Below are 10,746 nucleotides of genomic sequence, written 5' to 3'. Positions count from 1 at the left end.
AAACGTGCAAACCACTAGAATAGCAGCAGAAAGACATTTGCATTTGTGCTGGATTTGGGTGTGCTGAGTTCACAAGAGGGCACTGGCTGGGAGGGGGCCACAGGAAAGTCCAGGGCAGCACTGCCTGTAGAGGAGGGGACAGGAAGGGTCCTGGCCACCTCAATGTAATCAGAGTTTAGTACAAAGTGGGTCGAAATGGTCTAAGCAGTACCAAAGAAGTGTTACCAATTTGTTTATTGGTAATATCTTAGCCTTTTAAATAGGATATTGGCCATTTTCTTGCAAGTCACAGAACCACAGAGCAGTTTGTGTCAGAAGGGACACCTTAAAGACCTTCTCGTTCCACCCCCCCCACCATGGGCAGGGACACTTTTCACTACTCCAGGTTGCTCCAAGCCCCATCCAAGCTGAGATGGGGCATTCACAGCTGCTCTGGGCAGCATCTTCCAGCATCTCACCACCCCCACAGTAAAGAACTTCTTCCTAATCTCTAATCTAAACTTGCCCTCTTTCAGTCTGAAGCCATTCCCCCTCATCCTGTCACTGCTGCCTTTGCCAAAAGTCCCTCTCCAGCTCTCATATTCCCTTTAGGTACTGACAAATGCTCTAGGCTCTCCCCAGAGCCTTCTTTTATCCAGAAAAAAAGATTAAAAAAGGTTCAAAAAGTGCTGCATCCCAAAAAGGAGGTTAAAACAGTGGCATTTAATTCACAGAGACTCTTGGTCATTGGATGAAGTTTAGAAGAGAGTAAAAGGCTGCCAATGAGAAAGAAATAGGGGAATGTTTAATTCTTCATAGCTGCCATTTATAGCCATAAGAAACAATATTTAGAAGACTTCAAGCTCTTGCAGACATGCAATAATGTGATTTGAGATCTTTATGTACCAAACTGCACCTATTTACAGCCTTTGCCATGCTTTGCTCCCTACATAGTAGCAAATTTCTGTTTGTAGAACAGTTTATAAAACCTTTCAGTCATTAAAATAATTCCCTATGCACCTCAGAAATGTTCTATAGTGATTATAAAGAAGAAAAAAAAATCTTTACTTTCTTAAAATAACTTGGAGTGTAGAAGAAGGTTTTGAGTTCAGTATTGCAGTCCCTGCTCACTGCCTTACTTTTACAGATTCTGGTATTGACTGGGTATAATGGATTCACTTGGTAATTTATCCAGATAGATTCAAACAGCAGACTGGCTCAAGACTCAGTCTTTTGTTTTACCAAGAATTACACAATTGGATCTCTCAGACTGCTCATGAAAGTTATCTTTTTAATTGTTTTGGTCACTGTTTTATGAAAATATGAGTTTATCAATGGATTTAATCTAGTTTATCACAATGCCTCTTTACATACCAGATTTTGAAATAGTAGTGGAGATCCTAAAATAAAAGTAGCTTTTATTATTAAAGGGCTGTGGGTGACCACAAAGCCTATTCCCTTTCTGGAAAGGTAGCCTTTTTAAGCTTAATTCAGAGTTGATGTAATGGATGTGATCCTCTGAGGCCGCATCAGGACATCTGAACTAGGTCTGTCTCTCTACAGGAATCTGCTTTTCTTCACTGACTATGGATGAAGCTTGGGAACCTTCTCCTTGTGCTGACATGAGCCTTTGAATAACTGCTGAAGACTTCATAACTTTTTTCCTCCTAATGAGGTCCATTAGTGCAATTTAAATCTCATTAAGCTAATTGTAGTCTGGTAGAATACACATCTCTGAAAATATGTTTAAAAAACATGAGGGATGTTTAACTCATCAGCGTGTTATACGAAGTACTCAATTAATATTTGAGTAAATTTCCCTTGCATTTATGTTTGTATCTGGAGCAGCTGGGCTGAGGGGATATTCCTCATAAAACATCAGTAAAGTACTGTGAAGTGATTGTCCTTTTCTGTCAAATATAGCAGAGTTCTTCCTAGAAAATTAACGCCTTAAAGTGATGGAAAGATGAAATAATGTTCTTGGAATATATTTATTCAGGGGATGGGTCTATATATCCAAGTTTTGCCTTCTGTCAAAATACAAATCAAAGTGTCCTGGCTTCTGGGATCCCTCCCAGATGCCTTGACATGAATGTTGCTGCCTACCTGTGAAAGGAGTGCTTTTCCTTTCCATAAGATTGAATTTCTTTAAGAGGTATCCCAAAGCAGAGGCACCCCAAATCCCTGCTCAGCCCAGGAAAAACCTTGGCTACTGTCTAAGGCTATAAGACAGAAATAGAAGCGTTGGCTTTTCCGTGTTAGAAAGCTCTTTGACACATTTGTGCTACTGCAGAAACTTCTCAGATCTTTGTTTCCCCAAAGACACGTCAGGCTCGAGCCCTGAATGAATTTCTGCTGGGAAAGGCTGGATTTGCTCCCTGCAGGCAGCCAGACGTGGTGCAGGACCTGTTCCTCACAGCAGGAAGGAAGTGGGGCCCTTGCAGAGATTTTTGCCAGCAATATGCTGGGTTTGGCAGGGCAGCCCCAGCCCCAGCCCTGTTGTTCTTGGGGTATGAAGCAAGCTCTCAGGCACTCAGATCTTATTTCATGCAGGTTTTTGTAGGTCAGAGCTCACATGGCTCTGACTGGGAGTGTACTGGGGCTGAGTGTTCACAGCCTTCACCTGGTGAGGAACTGGCTTCTTCCTTCATTGCCTTTTTCTTCTGGTGTGTGTCTGTGCTCTGGCCCACAAACAAAAAACCAGTGTCCTCTAGACATGGCAGCAGGTGGAGATGAGGTTAACAAAAGACACAGATAAGAATTGGTGGGATTTTTTTCTCATATAAAACCAGAAAGTCTTCAGTTTTTCATGTTGAAGCAGAAAGTCTTCAGTTTTTCATGTTGAAGTTATCGCTTCCCCATCCCGGCTCACCAGCATCGACACTAAAACCTCTGCAAACACCCATGGGGAACTCAGACCTTAGAAACTTCTGTCTTCCTTTCTTTCCTCTGTGTTTTGTAGTCACTTGAATTCCCAGATCTGAATCTTGGTCAATGGCACAAATCCTCCTTGGCCTTGTACTCTGCTGGGCTAGTGAAGTCTGTAATGAATGGAAGTGGTGAGGTAGGGGGAAGGTTTTTTGACATCTGAAAAAGAACTGTGAGAGAAGACTGTACTAATTAGAAAAACTTGTGATTAAAGTAAGTATGGGGTAGGGAATGAGAGAGGAGAGGTTGCTGCAGCAACAAAAGCTGTGCTGGTGCTAAATGTGCTGATTATAAGCTTGAACTCCTTGGAGAAAATGGATCCTAACAGCTTATTGCCGACAAAAGGTGGTTTAGATGGAAAATTGAAGTGTAACATGTTTGGGTATGTGGAAGTGTTGTTAGTTGCGGCTTTCAAAGTGGGAGAGTCACTCTCCATTCTGCTTAGCAATGGGGGAAATTAATGTTAAATTTTGGGGGTTGTAATAGGAGTAGAAATTGAAGAGCAATGAAACTTCCAAAATCAGGATGATTGATTAGTGCAGTGCTTGGTATCAATTCTTGTAATGGTTGGTAAATTTCCTATGGAAAAGTAGCTGTAAAATAGAGTTGTGTGTTTCCTGTAATGACACAAGAAATGTGCAGCTGCTCTCTGGGTTGTGGGAACACTGGGAAATAGGGGTGGGAGGTGACCCCCACCACCACTGATGTGGCTGGAGACCAGAGAGCAGTAACAGGAAGGTTACTGTCAGCCAAAGCTGTTTTCATTTTTAACACTCCCTCTATTTCAAGAGCAAGGGTTTTGTTGTTGTGGTTGTTTATTTAAATCATAAGATGCTTCTTGCATCATATCTTTCTTGAGAGGAAGAGTGAGAATAAACTATTGACAAATTTGGTCAGGTTCTCTGGTGTGGTGCCAGAAAGCATCACAAATGAGCTCCAATAAATTAAAAAAGCAGTGAGGGGAAATATGGAGGGCATGGAGGAGAAACACTGAAAAGAGGGAGGAGAAACATCAAAGCAGTTCTAATCTGGGCAGACTGCAGGGTAACATGACTTTAAGAACTAGTAAAGAGATTAGGCAAATGTTAGGGATCTTTTTTTGCTCTTTGAGTTTGTTTTCTTTTTTCTTTTCTTCCTATGAGAAGATGTTTCATCCGGAGAAAAATGGTGTGTTGACAACAGCGAGGCTGGACTTAAGCTCAGGAGGTCAGGTCCTCATCAGATTTTCATCTTTCAGTCATAATTCAGAGGAGAACTGAATACAAAAGAAATCTTTGTGAAATGTGTTTGAGAACACACTGAGAAAAACATTGAACTGTGTCTCTTACGATCCAGTCAGGCATATCTTTGAAGCAAGAACATTTCCCCAAGGAGGTAGGAATTGGTATGCAGATCTGCCTGTTGTCTCTTGACTTCCTGGCACTGAACAGATGAGCCTCTGTCCTCATTGCTCTTCCTCTGACCTTACAACTCCTGGGTCACTGGCTAGAAAAGGGATTTTAATTCGTGCGCTCTCGTTAAAAGGCAGAAATCAGGATAGACATGTGAGCTGCTAAGAGCAGAAGGCTTCACCCTGAATTTTGATTTCCCTGATGCTCTTTCCTGCAATCCCAGGATACAGACCTGTGTCCAAGAGTGTGGCATTTGATCCGTGTCCTCTTGACTTCGGCAATGGTTGGCTCGAAGCATCGCTCATTCAGCGCATCGAAGTGCGAACCCTCGCGCAATGTGTAACTAAGCAGTGTGAATTTTATATTTTGAACAGTGTTTTTATGCACTTGCAGATCTTGCCATCACATTCATGCCCTTTTAGCTTCTGGCCTCAAAATGCTAGGGCTCTGTCTGGTGCAATGTTTGAGTTCAGCTGGAGCATTTCTGAGGCTTTGAAAAACGTGATTTGAGTTCTCTCTCAAATATCTTTTGTCTTTTACTGGTAGAGCTCTAAAGAAAAACATCTTCTGTAAAAGATACCCCACCTTGATTGAGAGAACTCAAAGGTAAGAGTGAGTTCTGGCATATTTTACCTTGGACTGTGGCTAAATTTGCCATATGTTCTGGTAATTCTTTTAGAAATTCAGCTTCCAGTCTTTGCATCGCATTTTCATCCACTATCAGGCACTCAGCTGTATCTGAAATCTTGCCCCCAGAAGCATCAGAATAGGTGCAAAGTGCCAGTCTCTAAAGCAGACACTACGTAATGTGATAAAACACAATGAACAACCATTTATTAAAAAGAAAAGATATGTACATGTGCATCTCACTGCCTTGATTTGAAACTTCCAGGTGATAAAAGGACCTGGCACAATGAGGATGTCGTTTTGTTCCTCCATTCCTGGTCTTTATTAATATGAGAATTTGAAAGGCATAAATATGCAGTGATTTTTTTTTCCCCCCCAGTTATTTTTATATCACAAGGCATGATAAGAAAAGATACTTTAGGTGAGGTATTTTAATAATGGCCCTTTTTCAGTTGTTGATGATTGAAAAACAGCAGCAATAGGTACAGAACCTGTCCATGAGGCAGCTTCTAAATAATTACTAGGCACAAGCTTGTCGATGCTATATTAAAACATTATTAAAGTTAGGGGAATAAAATCAGCAAGAGTTGTTTATCAGCTTGCTTATGTATCTGGAACAAGTTGAAACAGACTGTTAAAGGGTTTTCACAGCATGTGGGAAAAGGCTACACTTCTTTCTTTGGGTGGATTGTCCTTGGTAGAATTGCTTCAGCAGAGTTGTGCCCCTCTTTCCCTTCTCTTCTTGTGTGTCCTTGTCCCAAAAATCACAAGCAGAATGAGGCAGGCTTTCACAAAAGGGAGAAGGCTTTCACAAAAGGGAGAAGGCTTTCTGGTGGGACCAGCTTTAAAGCACCATTTTTCTGCAAAGGTTGCTTCTCATCCAAGTAAATATCTATATAAATTTGTTTAGTCATTTGACTGTAGTAATCCAGACCATAATGGATGTGAAAAAAAGAAAGCTCAGCTGGAGAGTGAGGAAATATTGGGAAACACAGTTCCATGGTGGTTTGATGGATTTCCTATCCCATGAACAATATTTATTTAGGTTTATAAAGCTATTGCACATTTAATATACCTGAATATGTAAGTCAAGCAATCCAAAGCTGAAGTATGGGAGACAGAAATAATGTGTGATAGAAATTAAATATTTTAATATGTTTACAATATTTTGTTCCCATAAATTGTGCTAAATAATCCTTAAACTGATAGAAAATATAGTTTTCTGTTCACATACACGTTGTAGTTAGTAAAATCCTGTTTCCCACCATCTTCCTCCCTTTTCCTTTGGAAAACTGGACAGTCAAAAGAATCTGGGAATGCTGCTATAATTAAATAGAATTAATAATAGAATTAAAAATATAATTAAAAATATAATTAAATATATAATTAAATATATAATTAAATATATAATTAAATATATAATTAAATATAATGGGTATGTAGAGTCTGGCCTTAACCCCTTGATCTCTTCCACAAGGAAGGCTCTGGGATGGGATATGTTTTTTATAGAAAAGACAATGTTTATCACCCTGATGACAGATGAGGCACAGTTAGTTGCTCAGAGATGGCTGTAGACAGCTAATGCTCCCTCAGGAGAGATGGACTGATGTCTCTTATGTTATTTGCAAAATCAACAGTGTAATTTATTCTTAATGAGGTTTTTCTGATTGCTTAGCTGAGAACTAAGCCTTTCCTAGTGGGAGGACATAGAATTGATTTGATCAACAGTTTCTTCTGAATCCTGAGGAGGGGAGGAGGGTCAGTGCAGCACAGGCCAAGATGGGCCAGCCTTACGTGAATGAGTGTTTAGACCTTGCACTAAGGGCACAAATGGGAAGGAAATTCTGTTTAAACATAAGAAAATACTTTTACTGCAAATGTGGTCAAGGAGTGAAACAGATTGCCCACAGGGGTTGGGAAATCTCCATCCTTGGAAGTATTTCAAACCTGACTGGGCACAGTCTGTGCAGCCTGCTCTCCTTGGCTGTGTTTTGAGCAGGGGGTTTCAACTAGAAACTTCCAACCCCTGCCATGCTGTGATCAGAAACTCTCCCAGACCAGGAATGGCCAGTCTGCTCTGTGTGCTGTTTCCAGTCTAATGCCCTGTGGATAAAGAAAGGTGGAGTAAGCCAAACACAGCATGCACAGATAACCTGCAAAATCATATGTATTAAACAGTTCTTCCTGCTGAATACTCCTTTGTCTGTCCTTTAACTATCACTATTCAGCCTTGAGTCCTACTTCCCAGCATCCCAGTGGGTTCCATCCTTTACAATGGCCCACTCCAAAGCCAGGTGAAGTTTCTACGTTGTTACCTTCTCATTTTGGCAAACAGGGATTCAGTTCCTAATCTAGCTTTGTTCTCTGCTGGTGGCAAATCTGGATTGTAAAGACGAGGCATTTTCCTCATTAATGACTGAGTCTCATGCTGCTGCCTGGCTATTCTAAGACAGGATCTGATGGAAACTGCTGTTCTGGATCTCTCTAAAGGAAAAACCTGGGGAAAAACCTCAATTTTGAGGCAGTTGATGGTACTTCTTGGGATACACAAATTAATCACCCTGCAAAGTGATTTGTCTGCAGAAAATACTGCTGTGCTGTGACTCCATGGAGTCTCACTGAGTGTGTGTGTGCACACACTTCCCTGCCAGTCCATCCTCTCTGACTGGCAGCTATTTTTGCAGAGCTGCCTTCTGTTTTGTCTCCTGCTTTCCTGCCTTTGCTCACACACGTCTCTCGCTGATGCCATCCCTCCCTTTCATGGGCAGGGAGCTCTTCCCCCACTTAAAGCTGCTTTGCTTTCCATCCCACTCCACCATCTTCACCATCATGGGCAGTGCCCTGAGAACTTGCCTTTTCATTTTGAAGGACGAATTACCAGTTTATTATTGCCAGACTATTTCTTTTAGTGCATAACCATGTGCCATACATTTTTTTCTTTCCCACAGAAACTTCCCTTGCTGCAGCCTTTGTCTTACAGGCACCTGCAAGCTCTGTATTGATTTGTCTTGCCAGCTCTCCCTGCTCAGTCTCCATGCTGTCAGCTCTCTGGCTCTGTTTACTTCCTGCAGCTTTTCTCTCCTCACATAAAGGTGAAGGCAGATATACCTGTGAGGCCTCTATTGTCAGCAAAAAATGGACTTCCACTGTGGCCAGAAATATAAATATCCTTCTTGTGATCTCATACAAAGAAATAAATTTAAACAAAGCCCTTTTATCTGTCTGCACCCACAAAAAGTGCGAAAATACTCCACCAGTGTATTTTCTATAGCTTTATAAATAGACTGTTCCTTTCCTTTCCCTGCTTGCTCAGGGCAGCTGAATGAATACTGTCCAGGGACATTTAGTGCCCTCCACCCCCTCAGTAGACATGGCATTAAAAAGAAAACAAAAAAGATATAAGGGTTTGATGTAAAATGACCATTTGCTTCAAAAGAGCATTGACTGAATAATAGATCAAGCTTCACTTTGGTGCAGTGTTTTTAATAAAGGATGTGCCTTTGCCCACATGTTTCTGCTCTGCATTAACTTGAGAGACTGAAATGTTTGAGTATTCTCTAATTTAATAATCAGTGGTTAATTCTCCTCTGGCCTCTTCTGATCCTTTTACTGGCGTGTATTGGCCACTCAGAACATGAAGCTGAGATTTAAATTGAGCTCAATCTTCCAAAGCTTTGATCAGCAGATGAGCTTGGGTTTCTTTGGCAGAAACAGAAAGGTGTTGGCATTCCAATTCCCAGCTAGAGCAAAAGCAGGAGGTGCTCCTGCAATCCCTGCAGTGGCACTGTTTTTGGTGACACAGCTGAACTCTGGGGTAGGGCTGACTCAGCCACACCGACGTTTTAACTCCTAGAATGTTTCATACTTTCCAGGGAGTTTGCCAGTGGTTTAAAATAGAGAATTTGGGGTTGTGCATCTTGGATCCCAGTCCCATGCCATCACAGGTGAAATGGGACTTGTGCCCAGAGCTCCTTGCTCTGTGGAGTGCTCCTGTCAGTGCACACAGTGCCGCTTCAGCTTTTTCTCCTGGTTCCTGTCCCATGGAAAACTCCTTCTTCCACCCTCCATGTGAGGCTTGGTGAAATTCTCATGCCCTCATTGCATCCTGACCTCTTCTACTGCCTGACACCATGAGTTGTGCTGCTCCAGGTGCTGTCCCAGCTGAGTTGGATCAATGGCAGCTGACCTCCTCAGGCTGAAGGCTGGCACTGGTGGCTGCTCTGAACTGAAATTGTATTTCCATGGCCTAATTTCATGCTAAACCTCACTCTGGCCCTGCTGAAAGGGGAAAATAAGATCATTTGTAACCCATCTTGTGTTGATTTGCTGTGTGTTAGCCTTGACTTTATCAATATTACCTCAAAGACCTTGGGGATATTTGTTTGAACCTCTGTGAGATGGGAAAGGATAATTCCAGATTTCCACCTGGTTAATTAAAATCAATCCCTGCTCTTCTCAGGAAAAAAAAAACCAAAACAACAAAACACAAAACACCAAAACCAACTTTTATATTTTTATAATTTCCTGGTGGCAATCTTCTGTACTTGGTGAGACACAGATTCTTTAGAACCGAAGGTCAGATTTATTTAGGCTCCCAGTTGCTCTCTATGGAAATGCTACAATTTACATGAAGGACAATAAATTCAGCTCCTCACCATCAGCATAAATAGTTAAACCCCTTTTGCATTCATCCAAATTCAAATTGCTTGCTGATAATCTGAGCAGTAAACTGGGTTTGATAAATTCCCTTCCCCACATTATTTTATCATCGTAATTATTTGCTGTTCTGCTTTGAATCTGAAAATTATCTCATACAGTTATATTTACATATGCAATAAGACTGGGCACATGATTTATTGTCTTGTCAGCAGCAAAATAAAGAAAACAGTTTGTCAGAGATTATCCCTGAATTTTGGGCAGAGCTATAGTAAATAAATAAATACCAAGATGATAGATTTTTAGAAGGGATAAATATGAAACAAGTTTGAGGTGCAACACTTTGGCAAGTACACAGCCGTGTCTGAAGGCTGACTCTAAGGTCCTATTCAGATTAGAAATGGAATTCCAATAGGTTTTTCATTTTGAAACATGTGCTGATAAAATATTCCTCTGCAAAAGGAACACAGCCTTTGAGTTGGAGCATTTGTAACTTAGTCAATAAACCTGTCTAAAAGACACAGTGGATGAAGGTCCATCAATCACATTTTATGATTATGATAGCAATGTGGCAAAAAAGTAATGTACCAAATAAGTGTTGAAATTGTAGCTTTTATAGGTTATAAAGAATAAAAGCTTGGGAGATGTATTTTTAGTATTGTTGGTAAATTACTTTGGGTATTTTGATTGCAAATATTATAAAATTAGATCTAGAGTTATTACCATGCATTTTTATTTCCAAGAATGTGTAAAATATGCTGATTGAGAAGACCACCAACCACATGCAGAATAAAAATCCACACAAAGGCATATTTCTACAAAATTGCCTTAGAGTTTTCTCTTATGGTTTCTACATTTTTAAAATTATTTTTCTACATTTACTGATAACCCAAACTTTTGGTTAAAAATATTTTTAATTAAATCAGTTAAGTATCTGAGAGTCTCATCTGAAATTACCAAGGTAAAAATTAACAAAACAAATTTTACTTGCTTTTCATTTTGAAGCTGACCCATGAACCTCCACAGCACCTTCAAGATTTGGTGACAAATCAGTACACTCTATTTGCTGAACAATAAATAATGCATGAGCAGTCAGCACCCTGACAGAAGTTGAGAAAGACTGTTGCAGAAATGTAACTGTAAAAAAAAGTAAATTAAAACATGG

The sequence above is a fragment of the Cyanistes caeruleus genome, chromosome 6, assembly GCF_971803275.1.
Source record: "Cyanistes caeruleus chromosome 6, bCyaCae1.hap1.1, whole genome shotgun sequence".
Taxonomy (NCBI): Eukaryota; Metazoa; Chordata; class Aves; order Passeriformes; family Paridae; genus Cyanistes; species Cyanistes caeruleus.
Note: the sequence above shows the minus strand (reverse complement) of the source record.